General features: G+C 45.4%; 1 protein-coding gene and 1 pseudogene across 2 annotated transcripts in view; both read left to right on the top strand.

The window, feature by feature from the left end:
- LOC308525747 (ferritin light chain-like) overlaps positions 1 to 27,614 on the top strand; it is a 1,112,779-nt pseudogene that overhangs the window by 872,460 nt on the left and 212,705 nt on the right. The window lies entirely within an intron of this gene.
- Positions 1 to 27,614, top strand: part of THADA (THADA armadillo repeat containing) — a 304,865-nt gene that overhangs the window by 274,584 nt on the left and 2,667 nt on the right. The window lies entirely within an intron of this gene.

Raw genomic sequence — 27,614 nt, forward strand, 5'->3', positions numbered from 1 at the left:
TCTGCTGTATGTGGAGGGAAGCATGGATGTGGGGAGATAGGACCTTCATTTCCCACTGTCTCCCATCGTCTTGTTTTCACACAGGTGCTAAGGACTGCTTTGCCAGAAAGTTCTAGCTGCTTGCTGAGCACTGGGAACACAGAGATAAATAAGATAGAGCCTCTGGCCTTAAACTTTTGTAAGTTGCCTTCTCAGATGTTATTCCAGCTCAGGTCAACAGGTTTCCCAAATTGTGTTGTTGTTTTTTAGCAACTCATCTATAATAATAAACGGGTAATATGCTAATTAGACCAGACGTCTTCCAGATGTCATTCCAGACGTCCTTCCTGACAAAGCCAGGGCCTGAGGAAAGCCAGCACGGGTCCTGGGTGCCTGTGGGTGGCCCAAGGGAAGCAGCTCAGGTCCTGGGTGCCTGCTGGTGGGCGGAGGAGGGAAGCCTGGGTCCCGGGTGCCAGAGGGAAGCCAGTGCCGGCAGCCGGGGGAAGGAAGGCCTACTCTTGCACGAATTTTCGTGTACCGGGCCTCTATATTTTATACAAAAGGAGTAATAAGAAAGGCCAGTTTTATAAGGAAAAATAATAATCAACAATAAGAATTTTTATCTAAATTTTTTCACTAACTTGTTAAGTTCAATTGCTTACCTACATTGCATTTCGTAGGACCACACACATCACCCAAAATGCAAAACAAACAAACACAAAAACAAAAAAATCCTATCAGGAAATAAGAGTGCAAAGCTTGCAATTGCATTACCCATTACTAGAAGTTACTAGAAAGATATCTCTTTAATGGGAAGGTGGGGGAGACCACCTTAAAAGAGACCCAAGAATAGGGACATGAGGAGAGAGTCCAGAGACCATCTGTCTGCACACACCTGCCCTGTCCCGCTACGCTGTTTCCACATTGGTCTTCTGCCTGCCGTGTCCTCATCCGCCGATGTGCGTGGAGCCGGTACTGCAGGCCCAGCCTAAACCCTTGCCCACACCACCTTCCAGGCCTTCGTATTCTCTTCTCTCCTCTAAGACTCTCTTTAGCCCTTGTAAGCACATGTGTAGCTCTTACAGTGTTTCTTGGTTATGATCCCACCCACGCCATAAGCTTTCTGAGGGCGGGAGCCGCCATTGCATGGTAAATTCTTGAGTAGGTCACGTTGAGTTGGCATGTTGCTCCTGAAGGGCAGTGGCACTTTTTCGGGCGGTGAGTATGGACATGGGTTTGCGGTGGGCAGCTCCACTTGGGTCGGAGTCCCCTGCCCACCTCACAACCAGCCCACGGGCCCCCAGGGAACCAGCGCCAAGCCTTCAGGGTCAGGTTGGATTGGGATGTGCCGGCAGGGGCTCCCGGCAGTCCAGTTCCATCCCACCCGAAAATGACATCCTCTTCCTCCCCTCAGCCAGTCCTAGAGCGTGGTGGTTCTGCCTCAGAGTTGCACGTTAACTTTTTCAAAAGGAAAAGGAAAAAAATCAGATCCTTGCCCGCTCCTCCTCCTTAATCTGTTCCAAATGAGAGCTGTGAGGGGGAAAACTCCCTGACCTCCTCTGTTAAGCAAATTGGTTTCTGCTGTGGAGTGGGGCTGGGGTGGGGACTGGAGTTAGGAAAATATATGGAGCCTGACATAAAGGATTCGGTTTGTGTTTGGAAAAGGATTCGGGTTGTTTGCAGGTTTTGAGTTACCGCTTGGGCGTGTTTGAAGAAGCAGAAGTGAACGGCACCTCGGCCCACAGCCTTGTGGGCTTTTCATTCAGCCTCCTGTCTGGGCTGGTCCCTGTTACAGATGCCTTGCTTGACAGGCTGACCGAGAAACCTTCCTTCATAAATAACACTCGGGGGGGGGGCGGGGGGGACAGGAGTGATAACAGACATTTTAAGTGGGAGCCGAGCTGCCTTCGGCACTTAGGAAAGGCTGTGCATAGGCCTGGCTCTGGAATGCGCCTCCCCACGGCTAGTGAGTGCTCTTCAAGTTCTGTTTGGTTACTCTCATTTTATTATTCCTCTGACCTCTCTAACCAGCAGGATGATTGAGGCTCTGATTGTGAGCGCTGTTTTTATTTTTCACATTCTATTTTTGTACTTGAGGCTGTGGTTATAAAATATACACTCAAAAATGTTGGCCCTGCACCCACGAGCCCCAGGAGGCTGCCCAGATGTACAGTGTCAGGGCTGCTCCCAGCTGTGCTCCTGGCCCCACCCCTGGCCTTTCCAGGAGGGACAGGAGGGACAGGGGAGACAGCAGTTGCTGTTAAGAGACTGGTCAAACCATGAGCAGAATCTTGGCCAAGTGTTTTCGACTGGACTCTGAGAAATTGGCAGGAATATTTTTCTGGTGATTTCCCAAGCACACAGCGAGGAGTCAGAACCCTTAGAAGCAGAATTCCCAGTTTCAGAGAAAAGGTTCATTCATCTCCATGTGTACAATCCTCCTGCCCTCCCCCCACCCCCCATCCTCCCTCACCATCTAGCAGAAGGTGTGTGCAGCGTGGCATTTAGATAAAAACGAGTGTTTCTTTCATTCACCAGCATTTGCTGGACATGGTTGTCATGTTCATGTCACTGTAGAATCAGAAAGTGGGCATAAGATTTGATCTTCCTCTGTTTTCCAATCAGTTCCAACCCCTCTGTCCATCTGTCTCTTGCCTTCTCCTTCCTCTCAGACTCCTCCCTGCCCTTCTCTTCCTCCAGCCAGAATAGATCTAGGAATCTCCTGACGTTGTTTCCCCCTTGGTTACAAGCAGCGCTGGGTCTTTTGAACAGATTTGTCCATAAATCTTAGATTGTTTTTCATCTTTGAAAAAGCCGCTTCTATCAGCAAGTCATTATTCACGTGGAAGGGGCAGGGAAAAGTTCACCGAATTTCAAACTTCAATTTCTTTTCACTCTATTTTACAACATCCACTCCCCAGAAACCACAGAAATTTTAAAAAATCAGTCCCAATAGACGAAGTGCCCTGTGACATAGCCTGCTAGAACCAGGGCCAGCCACCTGGGGCTGGGAGGCAGGAGAGGGGGAGGGTGTGTTTGTCTAGATTGGAGCTGGTTGGCTTTAATCCATAAGGGAAAAATAATTTCAGAGTCTCAGAGAACTAAACACCCACTGTTCTCATTTTAGAGTGGTGGATTTGGTGGGTGGGGAGATTTGGGGAGACGGATGATATTTATAATGAAAGGCTTAACTTAGCTGTTACTATAAATTAGAAATAAGGAATATAGTATAATACAGCTAATGGCTGGAGTACTTCAATTCCATGTTATACCAGCTAGGGAGAACGAATTTGGAGCAGATGGGAAAAGAAAGAAGGAAGGGGGTGGGGGTGGGGGAAAAAAACAGATTCCCAGTCAAGGACCTGCCTGGCTCTTTCTGTCTTTCTGCTTTGCCATCCTCAGCATTTTGGTTTTGACCTCCTCCTTAGTCTCATGATTACAAGGTGGCTGGCCCTGGCCAGGTGGCTCAGTTGGTAGAAACATTGTCCTGTACACCCAAAGGTTGTGGGTTCGATTCCCAGTCAGGGCACATGCCCAGGTTGTGGATTAGATTGTCGGCCCTGGTCCAGACATGTGCGAGAAACAACCAAGCAATGTTTCTCTCTCACATCAGTGTTTCTCTCTGTTTCTCTATCTCCCTTCCTTTCTTTCTAAAAATCAATGAAAATGTCCTCGGGTAAGGATTTAAAAAACAAAACAAAACAAGATGGCTTCAGATATCACCCCAATATTGTAGGTAAGAAGGAAAGAGCAAAAACATACAATTTTCTTATCACAAGATTATTTTTATCCAGGAAGAAAAAATGCCCCCCTAAGTCCCCAGCAGATATTTCTCTGTGTCTTTCTGGCCAAACCTGGGTACATGGCCATTGTAGCTACAAAGGCAGGCTCAGAGAGGAAGAATCATGCAAAGATGAATGAGATGGACTAGACACATCACCTGCAGCTGGAAGCATGACCTCCCAGAACAAAATTGGACATCTGTCAGCAAGGAAGAAGGAGGGTGGCTATTGGGTGCGCCACTAGGCAAGGACTTATGTGTACCCCGGGAGTGCCAGGTCACAGGTAGGAAACTGGAAGTCCACATGAGGAGTGGAGAATGTGAAGGGACAGGAAAGGACAAAAACTAGAGAGCTGAAGGCCAGTTCTTCAAAGGCCAAGAATGCCCTCCTCGTCACTTGGCTCTCTATGGGAACCTCTCCAGGTGCCAAGTAGAAAACTGAGGAGATCATAATAGTTTAAGGGAGGGGCCGCCAGTGCCCTCTAAAGCAGAGATTTTCACCCTTCGGAGTGTACACAGATCACCTGGGGCTCTTGAAAAGGAGTTTGTGACTCAGTAGGTCTAGGGAGGGCCTAAGAGTCCATGTTTCTTCCAAACTCCCAGGCTATGTCAATGCAGCTGGTCAAGAGACCAGATTCAGAGTCACAAGGCACTAAAGAATATCTCTTGGGAAATAAATGTCCAAATGTGGTGTTTTAAGCATTTTAACATAACTACTCATATAACTGAAATAGAAATTAAGACAAATCATTAGCAGGGAAAAAGACAATAACTCCTTTTTATGGCAATCACTTTACAAGGTATGTAAATGTTGAATCACAGTGTTGTATACCTGAAACTAATATAATATTGTATGTCAACTATAATCTTTAAAAAAAAAATTTAATTTAAGGAGAACCCTTAGATTGAGTCTCCCTCCCCCCAAAAAAGACCATATCTGTTGTATCTTTTAGGAATCCTTATGTCTGCATATAACAGAAAAGCCAAACAGTGGTTTAAACACAGTGGAAGTTTCTCTCTTTCTCTCTCAAGTTAAAGCAATCCAAAAAGAGTTCAAGCTCATTGGCAGCTCTCAGTCATGAGGGACTCAAGCCCCAGGCTCCTTCTGCCTTTCTGCTTCACTATCCTGACATATGGCTTCCATCCTCAAGGTCACCTCTTGGTCCCAGGTGATCGCTAAAAGCATTAGCCATCCCATCCTCATTGCAGATGAGAAGGAAGGGAGGGAGAGAGGGAGGGAGGGAGGGAGTGAGGGAAGGAAGGAAGGAAGGAAGGAAGGAAGGAAGGAAAGAAGGAAGAAAGAAGAGCAATAAAGAGCTCGAATCCTCTCCCTTTTGGGGAACCCTCCCATACTTCAGTGTACCTCTCATTGGTTATCTATATATATAAAACCCTAATATGCAAATAGACTGAAAGGCAGAGCAACCAAACAACCCAACAGCCGGTCGCTATGATGTGCACTAACCACCAGGGGGCGTGCGCAGAACATGACAGGCATCAGCCATGGCAGGATGGTGGAGCAGGTGAGCGGGGACGCCAGACCAAGGCAGGGCGCCGGTCACTGGCATCGGAGTGAGCCTCCAGTGGTTACTGAAAATTCTTTGCTCCCATGCACTGCGGTCCCGCCCGGCGCTCACACCCACTGCCAGCGCTGGCCCTACTCACACCCCAATCACTTGGTGCCGTCAGTGGTTATGAGCAGCGGCTGCCAGCCCTGATCGCCCTGCACAGCTTCTCCACCTCCCCCTGCTCCTGAGGGACAATCGGGGCCAGCAGCCGCCTCTCCCACTCACTGCTGGCAACAGCCCCACTCGCACCTGCTGCCAGCGCCTGCCCCACTTACACTCTGATCGCTTCGTGCTGGCCCCAATCACCCCTGAAGACTTCTCCACCTCCCCCTACTCCTGAGGGGCGATCGGGCAGCAACTGCTATTTGCACCCACTGAGGGCACTGGCCCCGCTCGCACCCACTGCTGGCGTCGGCCCCAATCGCTCTGTGCCAGCCCCAATCACTCAGCACTGTCAGTGGGTGTGAGCGGGGCCAGGGCCATCAGCATATGGGAGCAGAGGCAGGAGCGGGGCTGCGGCGGGGCTACGGTGGGAGGAGCCAGGCGGGGGCACGGAGGATGGGCCAAGACCCGCCCCTGTGCCCACCACAGCCTCACGGCCCACAGTTCCTTTCAAGGTGCATGAATTTGTGCACTGGGCCCCTAGTAACTTAATAACATGGCCATATTCAGCCACAAGATGTGCAAAGGAATATGCTCTTTTGGCTTAGGCAGAAGTTCTCTTACTAAGGAAGAGGGGAGCACAGCTAGCTATGTATCACTTCGATGCAAGAGCTATACCTAAAATGCGGTGGAATGGTTGGAAATAAAGGGGTTAACAATACTATTCCAGGCAAATGGCAACAAAAAGAAAACAGCAGTGGCAATCGTGATAATAATTAGGACAGCTTGCCCTAACCGGTTTGGCTCAGTGGATAGAGTGTCAGCCTGCGGACTCAAGGGTCCCAGGTTCGATTCCGGTCAAGGGTATGTACCTTGGTTGCGGGCACATCCCCAGTAGGGAGTGTGCAGGAGGCAGCTGATCAATGTTTCTCTCTCATCGATGTTTCTAACTCTCTCTATCCCTCTCCCTTCCTCTCTGTAAAAATATCAATAAAATATATTTTAAAAAAATAATTAGGCAAGCTAAAATTTCAAATTAAAAGTATGAAGATAAGAGGAAAGCATTGGATAATGATAAAAACATATCCACAAAGAAGATTAACAGCATCAACCTTTAAACATCAGATAAAATGGCATCAAAATCGATCCCTCCCCCCAAAAAAAGAATGATGCCATATTAGAAGTTTATTAAAATTACAACCGCAGTAGGATACTTTAGCCTGCCTTTCTCAGACTTATAAGGTGAAGCAGACCAAACAATAAGACTGAAAAGGGTTTGAAATCCATATTCAATAGCTTGGATATGTATAAACCTTGTACTCTACAGACAGAAAATAAACTTCCATTTCAAATAACTACATTACATTTTCAAAACTTGATTATTTTTTGGGTCACCAAGAAGATTTCAATTCCATAAAGTAGGACCATTCTAGGCCACATTCTGACCAGATTGCATGCAAACTTGAAATTTAAAATAAAAATGTAGCAACAAAATGTCACTTGGATATTTATATGCATCTTCTAAATAAGTTAGCCTATGACAAAACAAAAATTAAAGACTCTTTTGAGGCCCAAACAGGTGACAACACAATCAAGATTTAAGTTGATGAAACTCTCAGAGAAAATACTTGCAGAGTTATTAGACAATTAAATGCTAACTCATAATATGCAAAGACATCTTTAAAAGTCAACAAATGAAGATAATAGAACAAGAGGCAAAAAAATAAAACCAAGCACTTTGTAGAAGAAGAAAAAAGCCATGGTCAGTACACGTATGAAAAAAATGCCAACTAGAACAACTGCTGTCATTTTCCCCATATCCTACTTGCAAAGATTAAAAGCATTGCTCATACCAGATTGCTAAGGCTTTGAAGGAACAGGCATGATCATAGCTGGTAGGACTGTAAATTGGTGCATTTTTAGAGGAAGTTTAATGGTATCTATGGAAATTTTAAATACATATATACACCACTTGATCCAGTAATTCCACTTCTAGGAATTTATACTGTAGAAATATGTGCACATGTGTAAAGATATATGTACAAGGTTATTCCTTTCAACACTGTTTATAGCAGGAAAAGGAGCAACCTAAATGTCCATCAAAGGATTAGTTGAACTTTGATACATCCACGTGGCAGTTGAAAGTGATGGAATAAACCTATATGAACTGACATGCCAAGGTATCCGTGATGTATCCTTACCTGAAAAATTCAAGTAGTAGAACAGAATGTATGGAATGATCCCATTTTAAGCTATAATGATAGTAGTTATTATATAAAAGTGCATAATATTCTAAAGCCAAGAAGGCTGTATATTATGAATTACAGCCTCCGGTGTGCACTGGGACCTGGCAAGGAGCACAAATGCCCGGACTGGCTGTGTGTGCAATCAGAGTGCATAGCAGGGCGGAGGGGACGGAAGGGCACGTGCTGTCTCCACGGTAGCCAGTTGTTGCCATGTGTCACTTTGCCATGTCCACCCCCACCCCAGTCCTGGCCCAGGACTCAGGAGCAGCAACTCTTTCAGTTTCAGCCCCAAGATGGCCTCTTGGCCCCTTGGCAAGGACAGTCGCAGAGGCCCCTGTTACCATCACTTTGTTATAGTGACTAAAACTGAGTTTAAGCTGTATTTTTTAGCATCCTACGATGTATGGACTGTGTTTTGTTTGGCTTTACTTGTTTCTTTGTGTTCTGCAAGTTTGCTCTCTACTTCAGAACCTCCAGTCTCTTGGGGAAGACCCACACGGGTCAGGTCACCCTCAGTCCCAACGTATAGAATTACTCTTTTTAGTCTCTTTAACCCTCGGCAGGGAGACCGGCCAAGCCCATCTCAGCTGTCCTGGAGGAAAACAGCAGGAAATGAACAGCGTAGGGAGGGGAAGACTTGAGAATTGATATCCCCCAGTTGCTGATTTCCATCCTGTTTAGCAAAATCTTGGTGCTGCTTCACTCCTCATTTTCAAAGGTGACCTTCAACTTGATTTCCCTCACGACCCTTTGTGTCAATATTGGGCTGGTCATTGAGGCTCCAGTCCAAAGAATGGCTTAGCCTCTGGAGTAGGGTTGCCACATTTAGCAAATAAAAAATACAGGACACCCAGTTAAGTTTGAATTTGTAAACCACAAATAATTGCTTTTATAAGTATGCCCCATGCAAATTTGGAACATACTTATACTAAAAAGCTATTTGTTGTTCATCTAAAATTCAAATTTAGTTTAGCGTCCTCTGTTTAATCCAACGATTCTTCTCCAGTGGGCTCATATGGCTCCCCCACTCCAAGAGTGGGGACATCTGACAGTTTAAGGGTAAGGATTAGTAAGAGTTGTAAGTAATAGTTACCCACTAATAAGTCTTGCCCTTAGGGCCCTACAAGTCACCTCCCCAAGATCTACTGAATGCCCTCCTTTTGGTACCTCCTCTCCCCTTTCACTTGTCGGAGCTTGGGCCTTGGTGCCTGCCTCTGGGCTTTCTCTCGTTTAGCCTGTGGCTTTCCCCTACACTCACCTCTCCTTCTTTTTCCTCATTTTGCTCTCACTGGTCCATAACATGAAATTAAAGTTTACATATCTGAGTGTTGGTTATAATTACTAAATAAGGTTTTGTGTTCCTTTTTGTAATTTAAATAGCAGGGAATTTAACTTTTTGCGTATGTTTCATTTTCCTTTCATTGATACTGGCCTTAAGTTCATTTTTAGCTATGTGAATCATCGACCTTCACCTTGAGCAAAAGAAAGGTCTCCCATTTCCGGAATGAGCTCATAGGCATCTTCCTAAGACAGATGCCAACGGGGAAGGTGGGAATGGAATAGATTGAGTCAGGGGACAATGGGAGGGTCCTACTAAATTGACCCATTCAGGGGAGAAGAAGGCTGAGAAGCCTCCTGCACTGCCTTAAAAGTCTAGCCTTTTGGAATTGGGCCCAGCTGCCCAGGGTGGGCACACCTCTCTCATCTTTGTGACTGACTGCCTAATACTTATCAGTGAGAAGCAGGAGGATACTATTCTGGCTCCCTCCCCAGAATAGGTGGGTTCTGGACAATTCTCTGAGCTCCCGCCGTGATAGAACCTCTGGTTTCTTATTGATGCCCTGAGGGACTTTGATTTCTGTCTACTCCTCCCTGCCTTTGTTTCTCCATCTCCACTCTCCACCCACCAACAAAGGGACCTCTACCCATAACCAAGGAGGTGCTTTTCCATCTTGGAACAGACCTCTGAAGGGTAGTGCCATGTTGGAGAGACTATAGTGATCTGGGAATCAGAGTCACATCTATCTTGAACTAATTGGTTCTACTTTCTTGACCTCAGTTTCATCATCTGTAAAATGGGGGTAATCACATATTTCACAGAATAGCTATATTAAAATGTGAATAAAAACAAGTGTCAAAGGTGAACAAGTTTCCATCCTCAATCCAAATGCTAAATTAATTTTTTTAATGCTAGAAAGCCAGAAATTTGCTATTTGTTATAGAATTGTTTTTATTTACCGAATAGAGAAACTTTATTTTGAAGGTTATCTTTTTATTACTTCTATCATAGATTCATGAACACCTAGATGTTCTTTCCTGTCTCTTCTTTTCAAGCAGGGGGAAACTTAAGAGGCTGAGGGAACAGGTATGCCCCCCCTGACATTTTATCATTTTTCAGTAGAGGGAGTCTGGCTCTTTTCTTTTTTAAATCCTCACCCGAGGATATTTTTCCATTGATTTTTAGAGAGTGTAGAAGAGAGAGGGACAGACAGAAAGAAATATTGATGTGAGATACATCAATTGATTGCCTCCTGCACGAGCCCTGACCAGGGCCCCATGCCAGGGAGGAGCCTGCAACCGAGATACGTGCCCTTGACCAGAATCGAACCCAGGACCCTTCGGTCCACAGGCCAGCGCTCTATCCCCTGAGCCAAACTGGCTAGGGCTGGCTCTTTCAAAAGTTGGACCTAATGGTTTGTGACCAGGTTGAGGTATCTTCCTTACTCTGTAGAGGAGGCAGTGACGTGCGTTTGAGTTCAACACTTGCCAAATGACTGTAGCCACCCAGAGAATTTTAGATCAGATCTCTCAACTGTGATGGGAATAAAATAACAAAGCCTCACCCACCCTGAGTCTATTGCCTTTTGCTGAGCAAAGTCATGTCAGCTTTGAGTACCGAGGCTTTACCCCAGCTGGAAACCCGATAATGAGTGAGGCTTAAGAATCTGAGCTTCCCAGAGTGTGTGGGAAACTGAATATTAGAGGCCACAGCATTCCGACTCCGATACTTGGACGGAGCTTGTGCATTCCCTTGGTTACCACCACTGGGGGCTCCGAAAGGCTCAGAGATTTCGCCAGAGCCTTGTCTCAGCAGTTGCTGTGGGGCCCAGGCCCCTGGTCACCTTGAAGTTCTGTTCAATCCTCCCCTTCGAAGCAGCCCCACAGCAGTGAAAAACAATGAAAAGCAGCCACACCCAGGGAAATTTGTGTCAGGGAAAGAAGGCCACAGCAGGATCAAAGCCTCCGGTAACCCAAGAATTCCTCAGCAGCTGAGTCCCTTCATAATTATGGTTTGGAGATTTGCCAGAAAGCAAAACCACTTAGCATGCCATATTTAACAATGAACAGTTCTCTGTGTTCATAATCGTCACAGTGCAGAGCAAATAGGCACCTTGAACAAAGGGCAGGGGATTTATGTGTGTCTGAAACAGCCCGCACTGCCTTAACCTGAGGCATGTCTGCAGGGAGAATGTGGCACTGCCCTCTGCTCTGGTACCTATGAGCAAGCTGGAGAGGGGCTTCATGCCCAGCCCCCAGCCCCACCCCCTACAGTAAAAAAACAAATTCTTTAATCCAGAACTTTCCAAAGTAGTTTAATAGCCAAATCTTTTTTCCTCCTTTGATTGGTTTTGGAGTTTGGAATTTTTATGTTTTAAATATCCACTAACATTCTGCCCTGGCTGGTGTGCTTCTATTAGCTCAGCTTCGTCCTGTGCACTGAAAAGTTCTATTCCTGGTCAGGGCACATGCCCGGATTGCAGACTCGCTCCCTAGTGGGGGTGTGTAGGAGGCAGTGGATTGATGTTGCACTCTCACATCGATTTTATCTCTCTCTCTCTCTCCTTTCCTCTTTCTCTAAAATCAATAAACTAAGAAATAAATATCTACTCACATTCTAAAAAGCCAGTGTCTCAAGGAAATAATGGCCAAGGAGGGTAGGAAGCAGGGATTTAGACCAGTGGGAAGATAGAGAAAACAAGTCCCAAGCCCAAAACAAGACCATAATGAACATGAGTCCTGGAACAAGGTTTGTACATGAGTTTGGAAACCACCACCCTCCCCCCACCCTCCCCCACCCTTTTTCTGTGTCATTGTTTGTTTACTTAGCCATTTATTCGACAAACATTTGTCAGTAGGGAAAATTGGAGAAGAATGGCTGCTAGGAGGAAAGTTCATCAGAACTGAACCTTAAAGAAGGGGTATAATTTCAGTGAGGGAAGATGGGGAGCACTCCAGAAAGACAGGGGGCCAAGGGTGAGGCCTGTTCAGGAAAGGTGTGAATCAGTAAGGTACAAGCCTCAAGTGTCTGAGTAAGGTGGGTCGGATGAAGCTGGGATGCAGGAGAGGACCTTGGGATCAAGCAGGACTCTGTCACATGCAAAAGATGGAAAGTCCAAGCCAAGCCACTTCAGCACAGAGGGGCATCTTGGGTCATATAAGTGAGAATCCTGGGGCGAGGGCTGGCTCCAGACGTGGCGTCATCAAGGGTTCAAACAGTCCCCAGGTCCTAATTTCTTGTCCTTTTTCCTCCTGGCTCTTCGGTTGGTCTGTTTTCAGATAGGCTCTCCTTTCCTTTGGAGTTGGAAGATGGCTACAGCGGTTCCAGCTATATCTGTGTCGCTACAATCTCATTGCTTTTCAATGGCTCTGGTTGGGTTCCAGGCCCATCCCAGAACTTACCTCTGAGGTGGGGGACTTGATGCCCTAATTGGCTTAGACCTGGGTCAGGTGTCCATGCCCAGAGTGGGGGGCAGGGTTAGGCCCACTCAAACCACATGGACCAAAATGTGTGGAGGGGCTGGCTCTCCAGGGTGAGATGGGGGGACTGCTATCCAAATAAGGTGAATGGAAGTTAGGCCACAAAAACAACAGATGTCACTAAAATCTGGAGTTCCGGGCCAAAGAATCTGGATACCATTTGCACCAGAGAAGCAGTAAAGCTTTTTGAACAAATAAGTAACGTGATCAGAGCTATGCATTAAGATTAATTCTGTCGCAGTATAATAGCCGCCATATGCTTGGCACATGCCAGGGGCTCAATAAATATATATTGAATGAGAGAGATAAATGGGTGGATTAGGAAAAGAATGAAATTAAAGGTAGAGAGCATTCTTAGGAGGCCATTGTGGTAGTTTGGGAGGGAAGCTAGTAAAGGCAGTAACAAAGACCCATCAAGAAAACCAAGAGGCTCCATTGTCATGAAACTCAAATAAGGAAAAACTATCAAGAGGACAGGGTTGGTCAACCATGCCAAACACTGTCAAAAGGTCAGGTCAAAGAGGATAAGGATTGAGAAAATGTCATAGGAGAGTTGAGAAAGGGTTGAGTAGTGGGAAGTGAGAAGCCAACTTCAAAGAGTTTAGAAGTAAGGAGGAGATAGGCAAATAAAGGGCCCGAGTGTAGAGATTACTCTGTAACCTCATCTGTCTTCTCATCACCCCCCACTTCAAACTCAGCCAAAAAAAAATGCTCCTTCACCTCCCCACATTCTTCAGGCAGTACCTTATGCCATTTCCATGAACTTTATCCCCCACGATGCCCTTTTCTCCCATGTGTCTTTAGGCTCTCCTCCCTCTGCAGGGCTATCTCTCTTGTAAATATTGACTTTGCTCCTTTGTCCTAAAACCACATTTCCTAGACCCTGCTCTGCCTTCAAGCTAATGCTTTAAAAGAATCATTAGAGAAATTCTGAAGGTGGGGAGGACAGAAGATTGAGTTTATATTGAATGTCCCATGTAGAATGTCCCGACAAGATTATCTGTAAGAATGAGTGATTAGGGAGTAGGATATATGGACAGGAAGAAAGCTGGAACAGTTTATATAAAGGTTCAGTTAGGAGTGATCAAAAAATGAATGGAAAAATTGCCAGGGGACAGTGAGAGGCCAGCTGATTAAATAGCATGAATTTATAGAGAGCCTAATCAGCATACTGCCTCTCTTCAACTAGAGTCTGTAGCTGAAAGGGGAACAGTAGGTTTGGGGAGAGGTGGTTGTGGAATACTGCTGAGCCTGGTAGCAGGTCAAGTTGACCAAAGGATTGGGGGGGTGGTGACTAGGAAGAGCATCACAGACCCAGGGATATGGAGAAAGAGGGAGAGAGGAAAGCAATGGCCATGAGAAGGGTCAGGGTCAAGGATGTAGTCAGGATTAGAGTGACTCGATAGTTTCAGTGGAAGAAATAGGAAATTAAAAAGTTGTATTAGGGCCTAGGCCATGTGGTTCAGTCCCATGCACCAAGAAGTCACCAGTATGATTTCAATTGTGGGGGCACCTACCCAGGTTATGGGCTTGATCCCTGAGGGGAGGGGAGGGGGGAGAGAGATGTGTACATGTGTACAGGAGGTAGCTGATCGATGTTTCTATTTTGTTTCCATTCTAAAAATCAATAACATTTTTTTAAACATTGCATTAAGGATATTAGAGGGGTCATATGGTATAAGAGCCATAGTGTATAGACTATGTGGTTTAAATCCCATATCCTAACCTGTGTCTCTGCTTATCTTGTTTATAACATGAGGTGCATAGAACCTTAAAATTTCATTCTAATAATGCATAAGTCATTAGTATATATTAAGAACTTATGATAGTGCTTGTGCATAGTAAGTGCTCAATAAATGTTAGCAATGATGATGTTCCTTTAAAAGTGATGAAAAAGCTTAGAATTTGAGATCTTGAAGTTGAAATCATTCTAAGTAATGACAGATTCTCAGCTGCCATCATGGTTATTGGGAGTAGAGTGAAATTGGAGATGGAAGAGTATTGGAATTGCAGAGGTTGAAGAATGGTCAAGCCAAATACTGGAAGGGACATCTTCATGGATATCAAAGTCACCTGTGGGATGACAGGAAGTCTGTGTCAATGAGAAAGGCCAAGTCTCTAGCCAAGGTTAAAAGGAACAGGAGGGTGGTTAGTATGGAATTCAAAAGAAGGGATATTATTGAGTGAAAAGGGGGAAAGTGTTGTCTAGAAATGGCAGGACACCCAAGTCAGACTGAGGGAGAGAAAGAACAGCCTCTACTGGAAATTTAGGAGTATGGCAGCTTCTGCCAGAAGGAGGAAGAAACAGGGAAAAATAAAAAAATATGGGGAATTTGCTTACAATAGAACAGATTTCTATTGAAAAGAACTGTTTTTCATAATAGCTTTTAAGAAAAACTATTCCCAAAAAAATGAAAAGAAAGAAAAACCATTCCCCGAGCCTGGAGGCAAGTCTGAATAAGGCATGAGGGTGGAGGAGGAAGTGGAAAGGAGGTTTTGGAGTCGATTCCTGAGAAAGCCAATAGAAAGAGGCTCTGCTCCCTCACCCTGATTGTAGGTGTGCAGCATTAGACAAGCTGGCTCAGGACTGTGCGCTGGCGCTGGGCATGCCCTAGCTGGACACCACTCCCTGACAGCCTGCCCACATCTCCGCTCTGGAGTGGGCGGGGGGGGGTGCATGCATTTCCCAGATAGAGGGACCGGGAGAGCTGTGTTGGGGGCTTCTGCTTTTAGAAAGCAGGCGAATAGCTCTAAAGGGAAGGAAACAGGACACCAGCAAGCTTCGTGGCTGTGTTCTCTTCCAAAAGCGCTGCTCTGTAATGTAATTGTGTTCGGACATGCTTTTTGCATGACGTCAGGGAATAGCCTCCCTTAAAAGCTTTCATGAAAAAGCACAACTATAAAACAGACTCAGGCACTGAAATGGAAACCAGATGAGTGAGTCTGTGTAATTTGGGTACAGAGATTTCTCCTTGCAGCGTTGTGATCTGATCTCCACTCTTTGCATAAAGCTCTTCACGGGATCCACTTACATATGAGTCTTACCTTGCAGGTGCTTTTAGATGTAAAGTGTCTTGTTTTATTACTGAATGTGATGAGGTGCAGGAAAGCAAGGGCTCCCTCCCCAGTGGCTGCTCGGTCTGCCCTCCTAAAGCTTGTAACCTTTCTAGTCCTCCAAGTCCTAAACTTCTTGTCCTTGTGTGAGCCCAGCCTCTGGTACACCTTCATCTCTTCACCCCTCACAGCCCTGCTCAAGCTTAGTGTTTGGAAGATGTGTCCTGGGGAACCATACTTAGTGAAGAGGCCCTTCTTACCCACCCCCCTTTCTTTAAAGCCTCAGGGACACAGAATTGAATTACCCATCAGCCTCTGTTCTTGGCACACTTTTTGACTCCACCCCAAAGAGGTCCTTTCTTTTCTGTATTTTTATTTTTTATTGAGATGGAAGTCACATAACATAAAACTAATCATTTTAAAGTATACAGTTCAGCCGGCCAGTGTGGCTCAGTGGTTGAGCATCAACCTATGAACCAGGAGGTCACAGTTTGATTCCCGGTCAGGGCACATGCCTAGGTTGGGGGCTGGATTCCCAGTTAGGGAGCATGCAGGAGGCAGCTGATCAATGATTCTCTCTCATCATTGGTGTTTCTCTCACTCTCCCTTCCTCTCTGAAATCAATAAAAATATATTTTAAAAAATAAAGTATACAATTAGATAGCACTTAGTATATTCATAATATTATTCAACCATCACTATCTAGTTTAAGAGCATTTTCACTATCCTTCCCCCCGCCCCCCACCCTCACCCCCTCGCACTCCCCACTCCATTAAGCAGTCACTCCCTATCCTCCCACCCCCTCCTAGCCCCGGGCAACCACCAGTCTGCTTTCTGTCTCCAAGAATTTTCCTGTTTTGGGTATTTCATGTAAGTGAATCATATAATATATGACTTGTTTTGCCTGGCTTCTACAAGGTATAAGGTTTATATGGTTCATCCATGTTGTAGCATGTATCAGTGCTTTGTTTCTCTTTATGCCTGAGTAATTCTAGTCCTTGGATATGTCATATTTTGTTTATGTACTCACCCATGGATAGACATTTGAGTTGTTTCTACCTTTTGGGTATTGTGAATAGTGCTGCTATGAACATTCATGTACAAGCTATCATTTGAGTACCTGGTTTCATTTCTGAGTATATACCTAGGAGTGGAACTGCTGGTTATATGGTAATTCTGTTTAACTTTTTGAGGAACTAGAGCAGTGGTTCTCAACCTTCCTAATGCCTTGACCCTTTAATACAGTTCCTCATGTTGTGGTGACCCCCAACCATAAAATTATTTTTGCTGCTACTTCATAACTGTAATTTTGCTACTGTAAACAATATGTAATTATATATGTGTTTTCTGATGGTCTTAGGCGACCCCTGTGAAAGGGTCGTTCGACCCCCAAAGGGGTTACAACCCACAGGTTGAGAACCACTGAACTAGAGGTCTTTTCTTGATGGATATTCTCCTAGGTCTGCTCTGGCAAAGAATAGTAAGCATATACCACCCTATCCCCACTCTCTACGACACTTTGACCTCATTCTACTCGATCTGGAAAGAAACCGAAGGAATAAAGCTGAGGAACCAGGAGTGTCTGTGGAAGTGAATATGGCCACCAAAGAGAGGCTGGTAATCAGAAGGAAGACAGTCTGGGGGGGGGGGGGGTGGAGAAGAGGTGAGGTGCTGAGAGGATTTGGGGCCCCTAGAAAATATTGTTGTAAAGCAGGGGAAGAATTTAGTGAGAAAGAAACTCAGTTGCCCAGAATGAAGGAAGGTATGAACCTGAAACATGTGGCTGGTATGGCCAGTGCTCTAGTGATGGAGAAATGATGCAAGAGAGTTGTGGTCTTACCTATTCCTGTAACAATGGCGTAGGGAGCCAGGAAGAAAGAGCCTTTCATGCTAAAGACTTAGAACATTCAGGCGTTGAGGAGCCACTGAAGGCTTTTAAGGAGGCTTTAGAAAGATCACCCTGACCACAGGGTAGAGAATGGCTTGGAGAGGATGACGAGACAGGAAGCAAGGAGGCTAGTTAGAAGGTTACCATTGTTCTTAAATGAAGACTGGGCAAGCCTGGGAGTGAGTGGGGCTGGAAAGGCAGAACAGCTAACTGTGGGTACAGAGGTGAGGGCAAGGACAAACGCCACTGAGAAGAAAGGGCAGGAATAGCAGAGGAGAGCGCTCCGGAGAGACCCAAGGAGCTCAGAGCAGTGCTTACATGACCAGAGTCAGATAAGAGGTAAGAGAGGCCGAGTTCAGGGACAGGAAGGTTGTGGAAGCAGGCCAACCACTACTTGAGTGAGGACCAAATTCAGAAATGCTATGTAACTTTAAATATAATTTTTTAATCTGAATTATACCAACTTTGATTAATTTTCATCAAGAAACATTTCCCTGCCCTAGCTGGTTTGGCTCAGTGGATAGAGCATCAGCCTGAGGACTGAAGAGTCCCAGGTTCGATTTTGGTCAAGAGCATTTACCTCGGTTGCGGGCTCGATCCCCAGCCCTGGTTGGGGCGCGTGCAGGAGGCAACCAATCGATGTCTCTCTCTCTCTCTCTGTCTCTCCACCTCGCTTACACTCTCTTAAAAATCAATGGGAAAATACTCTCGGGTGAAGATTAATAAAAAAAAAAAAAACAACAACAACAAAAAAAACACCACACACAAAAAGAAACATTTTCCTGTGTAACTCCATCAAACCAATTTATTTCTTTTTTAAAAATAAATTTTATTGATATTTTACAGAGAGGAATAGAGAGTTAGGAACATCGATGAGAGAGAAACATTGATCAGCTGCCTCCTGCACACCCCCCACTGGGGATGTGCCCGCAACCAAGGTACATGCCCTTGACCGGAATTGAACCTGGGACCCTTGAGTCCGCAGGCTGATGCTCTGTCCACTCAGCCAAACCGGTTAGGGCTCCATCAAACCAATTTAATTCCTTAATCAATTTTCTATGTAGATGAATTAAACCATTTTGAATGTTCTCCCTTATTTTCTTTTTTAATAAGGATTTTTGCCTTTTTTTATTTCTTGTGTTGTTTTTTTAAATTCTCACTTGAGGATCTGTTTATTAAGTTTAGAGAGAGAGAAAGGGAAGAGGAGAGAGAGAGAGAGAGAGAGAGAGAGAAAGAGAGAGAGAGAGAATATGAATATCGCTTGGTTGCCTCCTATACATGCCCTGACCAGGAATCAAACCTGCAACCTAGGTATATACACTAATTGGAAATCGAACCCACAATCTTTTTGGTGTATAGGAGGATACTCCAACCAGCTAAGCCACCAGGCTGGGGCTCCCTTATTTTCTTAAGTAAATAGGTGTAAATTTAACAATGAAGAGTTGATTTTCGGTCAAAGATTTTAATCAGTAAGAGTTTTACCATCCCCAGTTTTAGACGGTCAGTTTTAATGTGTGCACATCCCCCTGTGTTGCTGCTGTAACCATTATTTGCAGTTTTCAATGTTACTAACAAATGACGACTTTGGTCAGTTACTGTGAACGTTATTGTGTGTTACTTAGCCATTGTCAGCTTACTTTTACGTTGACTGTTTTTACCAGTAACATTCATGGCAAGATCAAAACATCCTCAAGGTCAAAAACAACCTGCTCCTTTTCAGAGTTCCTCTTCCTCCTGATCCCTCCTCCCACCCTCTGATACAGGATCCTTAACCCCAAGACGCTCTTCCTACAGCCCCTTTACCGGGTAAATCCATCCTGCAGCAGGGCTCTTCTTTCCCTTCTCGTTGCCCAAGAACCCAGAGCCTCACTGCCCTGTTTTCTCTGAATTGTTCTCTCTTCCCTGGCCTGTTTTTGAAGAGAGATTTTCTGTGGACTGTCCCATCCCTCCCCTCACCCCAGGCTTCTCCAGCCTTAGCCACGCCTCTTCCATCGGCCCAGCCGGGGCAACAGGTGGTGTCTGATGCCTTCTGAAGGTGGACATGAGTTCCAGGGAGGCTGCTAGAGAATGCTGGTCACAGGGACAGATAGGAAAGGCCTGGAGAAACCTGGGAGTGAACTTTGTTTCAAGATATACACTTCTCAGAAACTTTGAAATTACGGGCACTGAACATTTTGAGCACTGATTTTTCTTTGTTTTGTTTTTCGTGTGTGTGTTTTTTTTAATATATTGATTTTTTTTACAGAGAGGAAGGGAGAAGGATAGAGAGTTAGAAACATTGATGAGAGAGAAACATCAATCAGCTGCCTCCTGCACACTCCCTAATGGGTATGTGCCCGCAACCAAGGTACATGCCCTTGGCCAGAATCGAACCCAGCACCCTTGAGTCCACAGACCAATGCTCTATCCACTGAGCCAAACTGGCCACGGCTTGAGCACTGTTTATGCATCTTCAAATCACTTTGTGTGTTGAGGAGTCATTTAGACCTTGATTTGCTAGTTATATACCATGGATGGTTTTGTTCTGTTCGGAGCTGTAGGGGCTTGGGAGTGAGGAGGGGAGCTCTCTGGATTCTGGGTAAGGCTGGGGCATGGTAGTAGGGAAAGCCCTCAGGAGAGAAAAGTGATCTTCTTGGACTTGTATGATTTCAAATGTCTAGTGTTCAGTTACACTTCAGGACCATCTGCACCATGACCTTCTATAGCCCACCAGTGTGTTGGGGGAGCTGGGCAGCCCCCATTGAGGCTCTGTTCTGTGTCCTGCCCCTGGACTGGTCACATCCTCAGGGAGCTTAGCGCCTTGCGGCCATGACAGCTCTGCTGAAATGAATCAATCATTTGGTTTCTTCCTCTCTCCCACCCCAAGCCCTGAATAAGCTAAAAGGTGTGAGTTTGGGAGTGGAGGGCCAGGAGGAGTAAGGGCCAGAGAAGCTTCAGGAAGAACTCAAAAGGAGCTAGTCAGTCTTTAAGCTCAGGCTGAGAGTCCCCTGTAAAGAAAGAGAAAGAAGTTCCAGTAGTGAAATAAGCTAAAGAAAACTGGAGTGACTTCAAAGAGAGGGAAAGAGAAATTGCAGGATCCGAGCTCATCGCTGAGGTATGTGGAATGTGTCTGCAGACCCATTGAATAAACTCTGCCCAGGCAGGGGAGAGGAGGATGATGGAAAAGGGGTGTCACGTTGCCCAGGCGCCCCCACCACAGGATGTCCCCCGTGTGTAGGCATCCTCATTGTACCCCACCTCCGCCAAAGGCTCTTTTGCCTGCCTTCACAGCTCACTTGGCAGGGTCAGGGAGATGGGGAAAGAGGGCTACATTGCCCCTTCCAGGAGGAGTGTTTTGGGGTAAGTGACCCTGTAAAGAGGAAAAAAGCACAAGGCACTTACCTTACAGGAAGAGGTGCAGGTGATAAACACATGGAGGCCAGTGGAACCACCAAGGAGCAGGCAGAGTGCAGGGGAGGTGCTGGAAAGGGCAGGGCTCACTTGGAGGGGGGGTGGGGGGGGTTGGCTCTGTACCTTGCACAGGAGAGGCCTAACACAGTTCAGGTCAAAGGAATCCCTGCTAAACAGAGAGAATGCCAAGTGTGGCCCAGACACTGTTGTTCAGAACATCTGTGCTCTGGACTCAGCTCATTCCTCACCCTGTTGCCCCTTCACATGCCAGGGCCCCAGGGACCAGGGTGAAGCCCACGTGCACCTCACCCGTCCCGCTAAGCTTGGGAGGGAGCCACAAGCAGCAGGATGGTGAGTTGCACACAAAACTGGTATCACTGCAGTACCCTGAAACTTTCAGCAGCTGGTGGTTGCCACTCCCCACCTCCCCAAGCCGAAAGCCCCTGGGAGAACCAGGTCTTTTTCACAGGCCTTGTTGCCTGAGGGTAATATTGGTTTGAATCCATTTCTTAATCTATGGTGTGGTTGGAAGTGAACAAAATGCAAGTATTTGTATAAGCTTTGAGCTTTAATTTAACCAGCTAAATTTAATTTATCAACCCCTTTTTGGTGAAGTATGACCCTACTGAATAAGAAGTGCACACTTTGCCCTAGCTGGGTAGCTCAGTTGGTTAGAGCGTCGTCCCAATACACTAAGGTTGTGTGTTCGATCCCCAGTCAGGGCACATGCAAGAATCAACCAATCAATGAATATGTGGAACAACAAATTGATGTCTCTCTCTCTCTCTTTCTCTCTCTCTCTCTCTCTCTCTCTCTCTCTCTCTCTCTCTCTCAAATAGATTTTTAAAAACATGTCAGAGAATTGAAAAAGAAGAAAGCTACCCAATTCTTTTTTTTAAAAAGTGCATACTTTTTACTCTTATTAAGTTGCTTATTTGTTTTCATTCATGTTGTCTACATTCATTTTTCTAAATCAGTTAGGGGGAGTGTGTGTGTGTGTGTGTGTGTGTGTGTGTGTCTAGATTCAGGTAGACTGTGAGCTCTTTCAAGGCAAGCACTGTGGTCAGGCTTCCTCCCAGCAACTGGAAGGAACTTGGTCACAGAGTGGGGTTTTATTTTTATTTTATTACTAGAGGCCTGATGCACGAAATTCGTGCAAGGGGCTTGGACCCTACAGCCGCGGTCGCTGGCTCTGCCTTGGCCCCACAGCACCGTGGCTTAATCCGGAAGGTCGTCCAGTCTAACTAGCATATTATGCTTTTATTATTATAGATAACAGCTTTACTAAGATACACCATATACATACCATATAAGTCACCCATTTAAAGAGTACAATTCAATGGTTAGCATATTCAGAGAGTTATGCAACCATCAACACAATCAATTTTAGGACATTCTCATCACTCTGAAAAGAAACAGCACACCCTTTAGTATTTACCCTTCATTCCCCCTGTATTAGTTTCCTGTGGCTGCTGTAACAAACTGCCACAAACTTGATGGTTTAAAATAACAGCAGTGTAGTGTCTCACAGCTGGTGGGGGGTGGGGGACAGAAGTCGGAAATTAAGGTGTCAGCAGGGCCACACTCCCTCTGGAGGCTCTGGGGAACAATCCAGTCCCACCTCTTCCAGCTCCTGGAGGCTGTCGGCATTTCTTTGCTTTTGTCACTCCAGCCTCTGTCCTTGTCTTCACATCGCATTCTCTGTGTGTCTGGTGTCAAACCTCGCTCTGTCTCGGTCAATAGAACATTTGTGATGGCATTTAGGGTCCACCCAGATCACACAAGATTATCTCCTCATCTCACTGTCATCAACTTAATCACACCTGCAAAGACCTCTTTTCCAAGTAAGGTAATCTCATAGGTCCCAGGCACCTGACATGGATATCTTTTAGGAGGCCATTTTTTCAGCTTTCCATACTCTCTATGCCCCCAGCCCAGATGTAATTCACATACCATAAAATATACCATATTCAAGTGTACATATGTACAAATTGTCATATATTCATAAGGTTGTGCAACCTTCACCACTATCTAATTCCAGGATATGTTCATTAATCCAAAATGAAACACTGTATCTATCAGTAGACAGTCCTCTTTTTCCCATTCTCCAACCCCTGGCAACCACTAACCTGTTTTTTTGTCTCTATGATTTGCCTATTCTGGACATTTAATATAAGTGGAATTGTACAATATGTGTTTGTTTGAATCTGACTTCTTTCACTTAGCATAATGTTTTCAAGACTCATCTGGTTGTAGCATTTACAAGTACTTCATTCCTTTATGGTTGAATAATATTCCATTGTATGGCTGTAACACATCTTATTTATCCATTCATTGGTTGGTGGATATTTTGGTCATTTCCAATTAACAGTGCTGCTCTGAACATTCATGTACAAGTTTTTCTTTGGACCATGTTTTTTATTTCTCTGAGTTGTATCCCTAAAAGTGGGAGAAACTTTGAGACTTTCCAAAATGGGTGCACCATTTTACATTGCTACCAGCACTGCATGAGAGTTCCAGTTTCTTCACATCTTCACCAAAACTTATTACCTGTCTTTTTTATTATAGTTATCCCAGTAGTTTTGATTTGCATTTTCCTGATGGTTAATGATGCTAAGCATCTTTTCATGTGCTTATCGGTCATTTGTATATCTTCTCCGGAGAAACATCGATTAAGATCTCTTGCACATGTTTTAGTTGGGTTATTTTTCTTTTTATTATTGGGTTTTAAGAATTCTTTGTATAGTCTAGATCAGGGGTGGGCAAACTTTTTGACTTGAGGGCCACAATGGGTTCTTAAACTGGACCGGAGGGCTGGAACAAAAGCATGGATGGAGTGTTTGTGTGAACTAATATAAATTCAAAGTAAACATCGTTACATAAAAGGGTACAGTCTTTTTTTTTTTAGTTTTATTCATTTCAAACGGGCCGGATCCGGCCCGCGGGCCGTAGTTTGCCCACGGCTGGTCTAGATCCAAGACCCTTGTCACATATAGGATTTGCAAATATTTTCTCCAAGTCTATGAGTTATCTTTTACACTTTCTTAATGATATTCATTGAAACACAAAAGTTTTCAGTTTTTATAAAGTCCAGCTTTTCTTTTGTTGCTTGTACTTTTACTGTCATATTTAAGAAACCATTGCCTAATAATACAAGATCACAAAGCTTTACTCCTGTGTTTTCTTCTATGAGTTTAATAGTTTTCGCTCTTAAATCTCAATCTTTGATACAGTTTGAGTTAATTTTTTTGTATGTTGTGAGGTAGGGGTCCAATTTCATTCTTTTGCATGTGGATATCCAGTTGTCTCAGCTCACTGGTTGAAAGGACTATTCTTTCTCCCCAATTAATGGTTTTTGGGCACCCTTGTCAAAAATTGATTGACCATAAGTGTGAGGGTCTAATTCTAGGCACTCAGTTCTATTCCATTGATCTGTATGTCTATCCTTATGCCACTACCACACTGTCTTGATAATTGCAGCTTTGTAAGTTTTGAAATCTGGAATTGTGAATCTCCTAGTTTTGTTACATTTTTCTAAATTGTTTGGCTGTTCTGGACACACAACAGGTTCTTCAGACACACTTATTGCTTAGTCACTTGCTTTCTTATTTCCTTGATGGACCAGCGAGCCTATGAAAACCCAGCTGGCCTTCATAGTTGGTTGAAAAATTTCTCTCCTTACTCTTCATCCTCCTTGTGAAGGGGATCTGGACTGTTCTGGCTGAGCTGTCTTAGTCCAGGACAAGGTAGTAAAAGAGGGAATGTGATGGGATGAATCTGGCCCCTTGAACACAAGACTTAAATCCAACTAATCATCTTCCCACCCCCTTCCCAGCTTTCCTTCCCCTTTCCTCCTCATCTTGCAGGGTTGGTGTTTGCCTGGTTATAATTCCATCTGGATCCACTTTCAGCCAATGCACCACTTCTCCTCTTGTACCTCTGTTACTTCTATCACTCTCCTGCCACTGCCTAAGCATGATTCATGGCCAAATGGTGCAGGAGGGAGGATCTCTGTCCTGGCAGGTGTGCTGTCTGGCCTTCCTTGTGGCATATCTGGTCAGCTGCACGTGTCCTTGATGGACCTAATAGCAGGGTTGCCTGAGCTGCAGGCACTGATTTTGCTGGTACGTGAAAGTGTTGTCTCCCCTGTGGGGCTTTCAGCCCTTGCCTTAAGGAGACAATAAAAAAGGAGTCAGAGGGCAGATCTTCTAGAAAGCTTTCAAGATAAGCTGACCTGCTGCTGGTGCCACAATACCTAGGACTTATAACTTTTACCTTTCCCCCCTCAAAACATAGCCCTTAGCTGGGAGCTTTTTAAATGACTAAAAGTGATAAAACCAAGTCTGACTTCATCTCTATAGGGTGCAGGGAGTGTTTCTCCATTGCCTCCCTGCAGGTTAGGGGCAGCCTGTGCACCCAGGTTAACTTGACCCAGTGCCACCATTACTGACTGTGTGGACTGGACCTGTTTACCGAACCGTTATGTGCATAGCTTCCTCATTTGTTCACTAGGGATACTTCCCTCATGGTGGTGGGAGCAATTAGGGTTCAATAGAAGGAAAGTGTTTGTTATCCTATCTAATAAAGAGGGAATATGCTAATTGACCCTCACACCGTCGTAAAGATGGCAGTGCCCACAGCCAATAAGGGGGGAATATGCTAATTGACTGCCACACCCTCAAAGATGGCGGCACCCACAGCCAATAAGGAGGGAATATGCAAATTGACTACCATGCCCTCAAAGATGGTGGTGCCCACAGCCAATATGGAGGGAATATGTGAATTGACTGCCATGCCCTCAAAGATGGCGGTGCCCACAGCCACAGATGGCGGCGTCCAGTCCCCTCAGCCCCACCAGGGCCCGGCCACTCTGTGCACCTGCCTCCAGAGTCCCCCAGTCCCCTCAGCCCCCCAGCTGCCCAGGGCCGGCCTGAGGCGCAGGATCTCAGAGCCATAAACTGGAATGTTCTGAGCACCTGCTCTGTGTTTAATCTGGTACTGCTCTTCATGTGACTGTTTAATTCTGAGGTTTGAAAGATGCCAATTAATTCTACCTCCTCCCCAAACAAGTTCTAAACCAGGTGAGAACTACAGGTAGAGCTAAAAACAGGGATTGTATTATAGGTGAAGGCTGAGTCAACACCTGGCTCAGACTTACAGCCAGAATGCACCTTCATACACACCTCTATTTCTGTTTCCCAGTTTAACTCCTGGTTCCGGGCTGCAGAGCCAGCTATGTGGGGAGCAGGGGCACTAAGGGAAAGGTGTCCTGGGGGTTGAGTCGAGGCTCTGAAGGTGGTAACATCAGTCCCTTGGCTGCTTCCTGAGTCAAGGTGCTGCTCCAAGTGCTCTAAGTAATCCTGGCCCTGCTTATCTCACCATAGAGACGGTGAGATCTCTGGAATGTTGTGCTAATCTCCAAATCCATGTTCTGCATACACCATGAAACTTGTCCATTTCATTTTTTTTATAGCCACTTACTGGTAAGCTCTGTAACTATACACAGTCACAGTGTATTAACCTGTCTGAGCCCTGGATTCCTCACCTGTGAAGTATGGTCATACCCAACCCATAGGATGTTGAAGGACTGGAGAGACAGTACTTAGTCAGGACCCAGCACATGATAGGCTCTCATAATAGGTTTCAGGCTGGTCCCACACCATGAGGAACTCGGCCTTCCATTCCAGACGCTGAGCCAAATGAGCTGTGGGCTGGAATTGGAAATGTGAGGCCAAATGGTCTGTGAGCTGGAGCTGGAAATGTGGATTTGGGAAAGACAAGGTCTCAACAAAAGTGTGTTATTGAAAGACATGCACCGGTGCATGGATGGATCTACAGAGGTTCATTGGGTGGTGGGGTTCCAGTCCCATGTTTCAGACCTCCTCCAGGTTGGGGGTAGAAGGGGCGAGGTTGTTTGTGGAAGTGTCAACACCCTGAGCCTCCCTTCAAACCCATATTTAGGAATCTCAGGCAAGATGGTGAAGTAAGCAATGGTTTCCCCAAGGCACCCACTTCCTCTTTCAACAGCCTTTACCCAGCCAGCAAGGAAGACCAGTGTCTGAAAGACGAAGTCACTATGAGACCGGCCAGCAAAATCTGAGCTAATCCCAGCCCACCACCTGCTGTTGTACAGCTTGTGAACTGTAACACAATAGTTTTCGCATTTTTAGATGGTTGGGGAAAATCAAAAGAAGAATATTTTGTGACATGAACATTACATGAAATTCAAATTTTATTGGGACATAAAGTTTTATTGGAACACAGCCACAACCATTTGTTTACATATTGTCTATGGCTACTTTCAGCAAAGTTGAGTAGTTGTGACAGTCTGAAATATTTACTGTCTGGCCCTAGCTGGTTTGGCTCAGTGGATAGAGCGACAGCCTAGGGACCGAAGGGTACCTGGTTCGATTCTGGTCAAGGGCACATACCTTGGTTGCAGGCTCCTCCCCAGCCCGGGCCCTGGTTGGGGCTCATGCAGGAAGCAACCAATCAATGAATTTCTCTCATATCGACATTTCTCTCTCTTTTTCTCTTTTTCACTCTCTCTCTAAAAAAAAAAAAAAAAATTAGTTGGAAAAATATCCTTGGGTGAGATATTTTATACACACACACACACTGGCCTTTTAAGAACAAGTTCTCTGATTCCCTGCTCTAAGATGTTAGAGGTTCTCTGTGTATGTACCCAGTGGGATTTGCTGCTGGAGAAAGGAGCAAACCAATGGAATTTGGGCATGTGGCAGGCCTGCAGAGGGGACACTGGGTGGAAAGCTTTCCTGATAACCTTCCAGTTACACTAGGCAGGCTAAGGGGAGCTAAACGTCTAGTCCTACAGGTGTGCGTGCTCC

The sequence above is a fragment of the Myotis nattereri genome (assembly GCF_964212035.1).
Source record: "Myotis nattereri genome assembly, chromosome: 10".
Lineage (NCBI taxonomy): Eukaryota > Metazoa > Chordata > Mammalia > Chiroptera > Vespertilionidae > Myotis > Myotis nattereri.